The 10,501-nt window shown below is 48.2% G+C and overlaps 1 long non-coding RNA gene across 5 annotated transcripts in view; it reads left to right on the top strand.

Annotated features, from left to right (window-relative positions):
* The first annotated feature begins 403 nt into the window (after positions 1 to 403).
* Positions 404 to 10,501, top strand: part of LOC123281608 (uncharacterized) — a 37,789-nt gene continuing 27,691 nt past the window's right edge. Inside the window, exons 1-4 of one of the 5 annotated variants that reach the window (XR_011495084.1) lie at positions 404 to 755; positions 2,905 to 2,987; positions 7,274 to 7,483; positions 7,697 to 7,887. This is a non-coding gene — a long non-coding RNA (uncharacterized lncRNA). The remainder of the gene's footprint in view (positions 756 to 2,904; positions 2,988 to 7,273; positions 7,484 to 7,696; positions 7,888 to 10,501) is intronic. The other 4 variants (XR_011495085.1, XR_011495086.1, XR_011495083.1 and 1 more) reach the window with 4 other exon arrangements.

Genomic DNA, 10,501 nt, shown 5'->3' with positions numbered 1-10,501 from the left:
TTCCTCCTTTTAATACTATGGCTGGGGCTGTTCTTCTATGAGGCATGACCAAAGTGTAGACCCCTCAGCCGGGAGTTCTCCACTGTGAGGGTTCCAGCACCCCGACCAGATGGAGGGGATGGAGGGAAAGGTGGCTTTGAAAATGCAAGTTCCACCTACCCGGGTCCCAGTATTTCCATTTTAGCCACTGAGCTTTTATCAGCCAGGGAGCTTTTGCTGGGTTTCAAGCTGCCTCAGGAGCTGGCCTCAGGCGCCATTAATTAAACCTGCTTTAGCCCGGCAGCATGGCTGCAGCGTCAGAGTGTGGAGGGCGCCAGGAGGAAGGGGAGGGTCATGAAGGAGGAAGGGGAGGGCCGTGAAGGAGGAAGGGGAGGGCCGTGAAGGAGCGCAGAGCGTGGTGGGCGTGGGGAGGGGCGTGAGGGGAGGGCTGTGAAGGAGCGCACAGCGTGATGTGCGTGGCAACTGGCATGATGGAGGAAAGGGTTGATACACCGGTGCTTTCCTAAGAGCTGTAAGCAGGAGTGACTGCGACTCCTTTCAGCCCTCAGGCCATGGAGCAGTGGGTCTGCTGCTGCAATTTGCGGTTGCCCTGAATCTTTGGGGTGGGGCCTTCAGCCTGGGTGAGGCGTGAAGGGGGCGTTCCTGACGCCACAGGCGTCCAAGTCCTATGGCAGGCACCACTGTCACGCTCAGACTTCTCAGACTTGGTCTCAGGCTCGCCTGCTGTCTCTATGGGGCGGCTGTGGACTCTTCAGGTGGGTCAGACTCACTTTGGGGGGGGTCAGAGCTGGGGAGGGGTGAGCACAGCTCAGCAGGCAGGGGATGAGGGGCAGGGTGGGGGATGGGGTGGAGGGTTCTGTGGCCATTTGGGGTCTCCTGGAGTGACCATATACAATTGAGAGGCTGCTGTTACCTGTTATCAGATGCATAGGACTAAACTAAATGATAATGGATGCTTGGAGGTCCCAGAGAAAATTGACAATGGAAGCCTCAGTGCAGGTGGGGCAGGCTAGGGCCATCCTTCTGTATAGAAGTATCAGGGAACCTTGGGTTGTGTTTCTGGACCATCTGTCCTTCTACCTTGTAGTGAACACAGGGAATGTGTACAGATAAGAGACAGAGGCTGTACCTGCCGATCCGGGTTCTCTAAGTCTGTTCCATTCTGCAGAATGGTTAGCATGGCTTCATTCAAATAACATACTTATTACTTATGTGTATTGAGTGTTTGATGCAAAAGAAGTGCTTTGCAAATTAGCTCATTGGATCGGTCAACATTTGTAAGAGGTTGTTAAACCATTTCACAAAGGAGAAAGGTAAGGTTCCTATAGGGGAAATGTTTACACATAATCACAGTTATATGTCACAGGCAATTGATATTGCCTGCTATGTGATGAGTCTTTGATTCACTTTAAATTGGTGAGGAGAATCTAGTTATGTATTCTTAAGTTGACAACCAATAAACTGTATTAAACGCGCCAGTCTGTAAATGAGATTTACCATATTTTTGGGAAATGTCCAGTTTATTTCACATTGCACATCATGTGATATTCCTTAATAATAAAGCTAGTATGTATTAAGGCTGTGTACAGACTGTATATACGTTTGCGGTTATGCAAGAATAACACATGCCAGATCAGCACAGGGAAGCATTTGGCTAGAACCCCAAAGAGGACTTGAGCTTTCTATACCTACAGCCTCATTTCCCCAACTCTATCATGTCAACTTTCTGCCCCTGGACTCTGGTAGAGATGTCCCTGTCTGAACCAGAATGTCCACAATGTTTTAGGAATCAGCGACCTTCATGGATGTGGTTCTGGGCTTCACCCAGGAAGAATAGGCCTTGGTGGGCGCATCCTGGCAAAAGCTATACAGAGATGTGATGCTGGAGAACATCATTCATCTTCTCTCTGTTGTTGAGTCTGTCTATAAGGATTTATTACTCAACAAGTATCCAGAGACGTTTCCACGTCCTGCTCAAGGACTTACAAGGTTTTCTTCAATGCTCACTTAGTTGTTCATTGAGATCCTGTCCTTTACTTGAGGAATATGTATGGTTCCTAAAAGACAGTTCAAAATTCAAGTGGCTTTTCCCCATGAACAGGGTGGCAGCTCTGCAAATAAGACACAATTTCCCATTGGAGCAAGGAGAGGAGTTGTGGAGGGAAGAAAGGGGATTCCCACAAGGCCTGAGGCTGGGTAAGCTCCAGGCATGTGTGTTCACTATGAGGAAAAGCCTAGTCAGTGAGGGATCAGGACCTTGGTAATGCCAACTGCAGATTTCCTTAAGTCCATGGTCTTTTCAGGAAAGTATGGGAATCCAGTGGGGAAAAATTCTCAATGTTGTCATTATTCCTAGCATTTATCAATGTCTTTTTTTTTTTTTAAAGATTTTATTTTTTCCTTTTTCTCCCCAAAGCCCCCAGTACATAGTTGTGTATTCTTCTTTGTGGGTTCCTCTAGTTGTGGCATGTGGGACGCTGCCTCAGCGTGGTCTGACGAGCAGTGCCATGTCCGCGCCCAGGATTCGAACCGACGAAACACTGGGCCACCTGCAGCAGAGCGCGCGAACTTAACCACTCGGCCACAGGGCCAGCCCCTATCAATGTCTTTTATTCATAGTTTATGTCCTCTTTGGATTGAAAGTTTCATATTGTGAACTTTGCCCTCATCCCTTCCCCTTGATGATTTCTTCTCTCATAACCTTACCAAAATCCGTCTTAGTTTTCTCTTCAATCTTGAAAACATTTTGTAATTGACAGTGCCCTAAAACATGTTTCTAGACACTAGTGCATTGCTCCATTTCACATTCTTGCCCTGTGTAAGGGTCAATATTTGCCTTGCATGCTGTACAACACTTTGGTTCCCTAATGCCTCTTGAGAAATTTATTTTTTAATTTACTTTAGGCAGGAGAAGTAACCTTTAAAGCCAAGAAATGGTACCTATACCAGATACCTGCAGGAAGGATCCATCTAACTGCACAGTGAGGGTAAGTTTCTTGGGTTGAACCCTGGTCCCCTACATTAGAGGCCTGGGAATGGGATGATTACTAGTAAAGCACAATAACGGGACTATAATTTGAGTTGGGAGTAAGTGCCATCCCAGCAGAAAGTTTTGCATAATTTTAATTTAGGAAAGATATTGACCTGAGCTCAGAGCTACAACCTGAATTCTTATAAAAGGACAATTGTATAAACACGGCTCAAATACCTAGTCTATGAAACACAATGAAGTTACAAAATTAACCAACTGTACAGTTGAGGTGTTATAAAGAAGAAATCTCTGGGCTGGTCCAGCGGCACAACAGTTAAGTTCACACGTTCCACTTCAGTGGCCCAGGCTTCACAAGTTTGGATCCCCAGTGCAGACATGGGACCACTTGGCAGGCCATTCTATGGCAGACGTCCCACATATAAAGTAGAGGAAGATGGACACAGATGTTAGCTCAAGGCCAGTCTTCCTTAGCAAAAAGAGGATTGGCAGCAGATGCTAGCTCAGGGCTAATCTTCCTCAAAAAAAAACAAAAGAAGAAGAAATCTCAATGCATGCAAGAGAGTAACACACCGTGCATATGTAACTTACATGAGGAAGGTTTTTAACCAGGAACTATGACTGACTGATTAGCCAGAATTCATACATAGAGAAAAGAACAAATGAACATCTGTGGGCAGTCTTTTAAGTGCCTCTTAGCTCCTCCAATAAGCAGAAATCTCACATTGGGGAAGAACCCATTGAACAGAACTAGTGTGAGATGTTTCACTCACAGGTTCACAGTGACTTAACATATGTGAAGTCACGTGGGCCCAGGAGGCCCACCTCTGTAAGCTCTTGGACCAACTGAGGCAGCAAAGCCATGAGGAAACACTGAAGTTTCACCTGGAAAATACCCAAGATATTCTCCAGAACATGAAATACTGGTAGGCAGACCAGATTCAAACAGACAGAAGGGGATGGCCTGAAATCCATAATTAAGGTCAGATGAAGCCTGCTTAGGAGCCCAGGGGTGTGTCCAGGAAGTTCAAGATGAAAATCTTGCCTCTAACTTCGGAGAATGTTGTGGACTTTGCTGAACTGTTCTCAGCCAACTCAGAAGGTTCCAGGGAGGATTTTGATCTGAATAGCTTATGGAGGGAGGTTTCAAGGTCATGTAATTTAAACAAGTGCAGTCAAAGAGATGGCTGTAAGTGAGGAAAGCAGGGCTCCTGGAGTGGTGAGAGTCACTAGGACAGATGGGAGAGATGGGGGGCTGGGGAGAGTGTGGGTACACCAATGATGCACTCCTCGGGTCCCCAAGATGCCAGATGTCTGGGAAGCAGCTGCCACCATGGCCTTTACCACTGCAGCCACCGCCAGTGCCATTTCCCAACCACCAAGAACACCACCACAGTAGGCTGGACAGGGAAGTAAGAAGTAGGTTCCAAGTTCACCACTGTGGTCTCAAATCTGGACCTGGGTATGTTGGGATTGGGTCTGATCGGAGTCGTTGGGCAAGAGGAATTACCCTGAGGCAGGGGCATGAAGATCCCTGACCTCCTCTCCAAGTGTCATTTGTTGTATTTGCCTCTGTTGAGCTGAGGTGGATCCCTGCCCCAGAGGTGACCAGAGTCAGCCCACTCCACATGCCACACTACAGGGGGAGCCACCCCACCCAATGCATCCCAGGAGGCTGTGGGACACCACCCCCGCTGCTGGTGCCCTTGCACCGGCTGCTGCCAAGTTCATCATCCTCCCTCGGGAGCCCGGCCTGGGCTGGGGGGTGCCAGAATGTGGAGGGGCTGAGACACAGTTTGGGCACACTAGCTGCCTGGCAGCCTCCTGCTCCAACCAGGCTGATGACAACTGCCAGGGTACTTTCAGGTCTCAGGGCCCTTTTCCCCATACTAGACCCCAGACAGAGACTCATCCCAGGAAGCTGGAATGGCTGGCCTCCTTCAGACAAAGCAGGCTCCTCCAGAGGATACACCTCTCTCTGTGCCCTGCCACAGTGCACCCAGGGAGATGGCCAGAGGAAGACCTACCTTGGACCTTAGTCATGGATTTCTCTCAAGAGTAGAGCTCTGGGCAGCAGGAGGGCATGGCTTTAGTGACTCCAGAGTGAAGGGAGGTGCCTGCCCCTGGAAGGGCAGGCCTGCCAATTTCCCCACTATTTCCGCAGGGGGCTTGGCATGCCTAGTGTGGCCAAACTCCTTTGGCTAGCATTCCTGAGCCCTGTTGACTTGTCAAACATTTACTGCTCCCTGTGTTGAAAAGTTCCTCCTGATGGGAGGCCTTGTTCTGTCAAACAATAAAGGAGGCCCCGGATGATCAGCATGCAGGAGGGATAGCCTTGCCCTGCCCGCTGGCTCCTGATGGGCAAAGAGGGGCAGAAAACTATTTTCAAAGGATGGGAGTGGGACATGAGCAGAAGGGGAGAAGGGGATGTGAGACACAGTTGTAGAAGTTGGGAATCCCATTTCACCAGCATCTGCACCCGGCCACCACCAGTGGGCTCCCCCACACTTTCAGTGCCACAAGGACCTGTCCCTCAGCAAGCCCAAGGGCCTTTCTGAGGCCAGTCACCTTTGCTGTGCATGCATAGATAGAAAGAAGGGTTTTCCCTCCATGGAGTGGGGCTTCCAGAGTGCTAACAGTCAATAAGACCCATGGGATTTGTCAGTCAGTTGGGGAGGGGCGGGTGCACCCACCATCCTCTCTTCATTTCCCTGAGGTCCTAGATCTGGTGAGAGTCACTTGAGGTTTCCATGAAATTAGTGGAGTTCTCACCGTGTTGTAGGGGATCTTGTTGAGGAAATGGTTGGCCTCTGTGATATCAGGTCTCGGTGAGGTCAGAGGGGGGTCTCTATAATGTCACTAGAGGTCTCTTGGAAATCATGGGAGTTCTTTGTGTGTTCAGGGAGTTCTCTGTGAAATCAGGAGACCTCACTTTGAGGGAAGAGGGGTTCACTATGAGGTCAGTGGAGGTCTCTGGGTGGTCAGACAAGTCTCTGTGTGGGCATGGGATGTCTCTGTGTGGTCAAGGGGAGTGTCTAAAGTGTCAGGGGATGTCTCTGTTAGGTCAGCTGAGATCTCTGTCTGTCAGTGAGGACAGAAGGGGCCTCTATGAGATCAGAGGTGGTCTCTGTGAGGTCACGGTGTTACCAAAATCAAAGTGGTTTGAATCCTTGCGAGTTAAGTTGGCATGAGCACACTAAAGCTATTTGGGGACATAAACCTTCCCTCGTTTGTTTGTCTTCCAGCCCTTGACTATTGGGGACCACTGATAATGCTGTGTAGTAGCTTCCCTCACTTCATCTGTAGTAAGTTCACAGAAGGTGTAAGTTCACATGAGGGCAGTGTGGAAATTAATGGTAGCTAGAGAAGCTCTCCTGATGGAGTGGCCATTTTTGCAGCTGCAGCTGCCACGTTATGTCCTTTGAAGGGCTTTACCATGGATCCCAGCTACTTTCTGGGGGACCTGTACCACTTCTAACACTTTAAGCATCTCTGGCCCATGTTTAACATCCATGATTCACTTTGGAGACCTCTGTGGCTGGAGGTAACTTCTGGGCAAGCATGGCTTAAAGACCCATTGGAATCAAGTAAAAGGGCAGCAGAGTTTAAGATATGACAGGATTTTAAAGAAGTCTGAAGGGAATCTAGCATCATAACTTGATAGTGCAGTATTCTATTTTGGGATAGCCAGAGGCCTCATCAGTCACTGGTAGACTAGAGAATTGATGTAAGAGTCCAAACCCTCATAGGTAGGTCTATAGCCAATTTTTTTGCTTTCTTGATTAACAAGCAGGTGGCAGCTACTGCTTTGAAGCATGGGGGCGAAATTTTCACCACGGTGTCCAGCTTGCCCCATTCAAAAGCGTCCGTTTCTTGTCGCCATAGTTTATCAGAGAGGCTGCTGGCCATGCATCCAATGTAAAGAATCCAAAGAAGAAAAAACAGCCATCCCTTTAGACACATCATATCATTTACTGGTCAAGAAGCTGAACATACTTAGCTCATCTGTGGTCAAGGGAAACTGCCACGGCTCGGTCTTCTTCGATCCCTTCCCTCCCTGGGGACGGTTCGGACAATCCTGCCTCCAACGCCCTTCCTCTTGGCAGTCCGCACACCGATTAGCCCCCGACATTGTGGGTGGCCTCCTGGCCCCTCGGTGGGGGCCGGGGTTACTCACCCATGGCATATGCCCCCTCTCCCTCAGGATACCTTGAGGAGACTGGCGGGCCACAGCGAGCAGGGCGGCCTGCCTTTTCATCTTCTTGTCTGCCTTTGCATCCTCAGCTTCAAGCCGGTTATGGAGCACCCTCCGTGAAGCCACTCGTAGCTGTGCAGGACTGGTAGCAGGACCGATCGCCAACTTTTGGAGTTTCCCACGGGTGTCTGGAGCACTTCTGAGATCTGAAACACGGATTCAGGATCACTGTACTGCCCCGGGCCTCCAGGTCCCAGTTTGTGTATCGCCTGAGGCAGTCCTGCGGCCTCTGGAACAAAGTGCGTGTTTGTGGCGGGGCGGTGGGCGGGGGGGGGGGGGGGGGGGGGGAGTTAGGGGGGGTCGTTGGGGTGGGCGGGGCGGGGCGGCGCGGTTTTCCCCAGGGCCTTATTGGACCTGTCTGAATTTAGGCCATTTAATGGGTGGCCGGCTTACTCTTTTCATGGCTTTCAGAAGCAGACCCCGAAAATATCCTCCCTTTCCTCCATCCCCAGGATCAGTGGGATTCCACCCTGCCTCGGTCTCTGGCACAGCCTGTCCACCAGGTCTGCGGATGTCCGATCCTGGGTCATGTTCCTTACCCGCTTGTTCCCTGGCTTCGAACGGAACGGATGACTTTGCCTCAGGCATGCTAACCTTCTCCTCCAGAAGCCCACAATTTGTATGGGGTGAGAATTCATATGGAGTAAGTATAATAATATTGCTAATAACGTTATTTTTATTATTAATAGCTAACAATTATATAGTGCTTCCTATATTCCAAGCAATCTTCTAAGTGCTTTCTAAATGTTAACTCTTTGAATCCTTGCAATTCCCCCATGAGGTAGGTATTATTTCTTTCAAATGAGGAAACTGAGGCACCAGAGAGAGGCTAAAACCAATATGCAACTGATAAATGAATTCATCGATAAGGCTGAGTAAAATGCAGGCTCTTTGTGTTCGGAGTCTTGGCTCTTGATACTCTATACCTGTGCTCCTGCAAGTCCTATGAAACTCAGAAGCTTGTACTACGGTGGTGAGGCACAGGGGCTTTAGGCACACTGCTGAGTTCCAGAGCTGACTCCACCCTTGGCTTGGTACTGAAAACAGTCCTGGATTTGAGAAGCTCAGTATCTACTGCCCTCTCCTCTAGGACCCAGTAGAGGTGGGGGATACAGATGCAAATATGGGGAGACTTTTAAGTTCTAGGGGCAGGTTGTATCCAAAGAAGCTCAGGGCCTGCAGGTAACTTCTCCTCGCCAGTTTAGCACCTCCCCTACCCCTTCAGCCCCCATCCATGCAGAAAGGCAGAATGAGCCTGGAATCACACAGGCCTAGATGGAAATCCTGGCTCTGAAATGCACTGGCTTTGGGTAACAACTTAGGCTTCATGATCAAGAAGGTAAAATCAGAGGAAGATGGTGCTGTTGAATGAGCATCCCAGCAGCTGAGTTAAACGGTAACCAAAATGACTGCCTGACTCAGGGGCATAAGGCTTTAATGCACACACACTTCACATGTCCCAGGCACAGGCTAGACAGTCTACACGGCTCATCCCTTTTCATACTCCCAATAGCCCCAGGAGTTGTGTTGTTCTATACCCACTTCACAGATGAATAAACTGAGGTTCAGAGACCTTAAGTAAGTTGTACCAAAAGTTGGGCTTCTTTGAATCCTTGTTACCATTATGGGCTTAATTGTATCCTCCCAAAATTCATATGTGGAAGACCTAACGCTTAGCACCTCGGAAGGTGATTGTATTTGGAGACAAGGACTTTAAAGTGGTGATTAAAGTTACATGAGGCCACTAAGGTGGAGCCCTAATCCTGTCTGACTGGGGTTCTTGTAAGAGGAGGAAAGTTGGAATCACAGGGAGGCATCAGGGATGCGCTCACACAGAGGGAAGAACATGTTAGCACAGTGAGACAGTGGCCATCCACAGGTCCCCTACTATCAGCACATAATCAGGAAGGGCAAAGAGGTTTTCTGGTGCCATTTTGTCCAGAGGCTTTATCTCATATTTGGTAACTCCTAGCAGCTCTGAAAAATAAATGTTATGAATGTGGAAATATCAATGGATCTGGGACTTTGTTGTTGCATTATTGTCATTTCTCAGAGGATCAGAAGATGTCATAGGCATAAGCCTGTCTCTCCTAAGAAGGCCTGGAAAGAAATTACAGAAAGTGTAGAAGGCAGGAGCTACTTCTACTATAGCTCATTTCCAGATTCGGGCTAATATCAGATCTTCATTGGATTATTAATGTTTCTTGAGAGTGCTGCTTCATCAAATTTCTCTTCCCTGCCTGGGCCTTCAGCAGCTGATACGGTCATCAGCTGTCTAGCTTGTGGCCCTGCATACCTATGCCTTACCTATTCATATGTCCAAAGTGACATGAAGCTCAGGACGCCATATTTTCTGATTTATGGTATCATTTTTGGAAAACTTTTATGAGGTATAAACAAAGCAAACTAGTTAAAAATCTAACAATCATTTTTATTTGAAGAGAATAAGATCATATGCCATTAGAACTCCTCTGCAAAACCCAGGACATATATCTCACAACTTGCTTGACTTTTTTTTTTTTAAAGATTTTATGTTTTCCTTTTTCTCCCCAAAGCCCCCCGGTACATAGTTGTATATTCTTAGTTGTGGGTCCTTCCAGTTGTGGCATGTGGAATGCCGCCTCAATGTGGCTGGATGAGCGGCGCCATGTCCGCGCCCAGGATCCAAACTGATGAAACACTGGGCCACTTGCAGCAGAACATGCTAACCTACCACTCAGCCACGGGGCTGGCCCCCTTGCTTGACTTTTGATAGGTAAGAAGGAGATAGAAATTCTTACCAGTGGCTATCTGGTTGCTAGAAACAGAAACTGCCTTTTGTTAACATAAGCAAAAGAAATATCTTTAAAGGCTATGGAATGACATATAAAATTGAGGGAAAATAGAACTTCAGGAAGCACCAGAACCAAAAAATAATGAGAGATACAGAGACAGAGACAGAGAGTGGGGGGGAAGGGAAGAAGGGAGGGAAGGATGGGTGGAGAAAGTGATAGAGTTAATTAAACAAGGTGGCCACAGCATAGGCTAAGGGAGGGGATGGGAGATTGACAGTAGTCCATGATCCCAGAGAAGAATGTATTTATATACAAACGGAGGAAGGATACTGGACAAGCAAGTATAAGTGATTTTCACTAACAAAGCATTCCTAAAGTACTCATAAGCATTACGTGACTCCCTGATTGTCACATGCACAAGTATTGCTCAATGAAATTCCTGCTTGGGGACTTCACCAAATGTCATCTATTTACACTCAACAC

This window comes from Equus asinus, chromosome 17 (genome assembly GCF_041296235.1).
Source record: "Equus asinus isolate D_3611 breed Donkey chromosome 17, EquAss-T2T_v2, whole genome shotgun sequence".
Lineage (NCBI taxonomy): Eukaryota > Metazoa > Chordata > Mammalia > Perissodactyla > Equidae > Equus > Equus asinus.
Note: the sequence above shows the minus strand (reverse complement) of the source record. Positions and strands in the feature narration are given on the sequence as shown.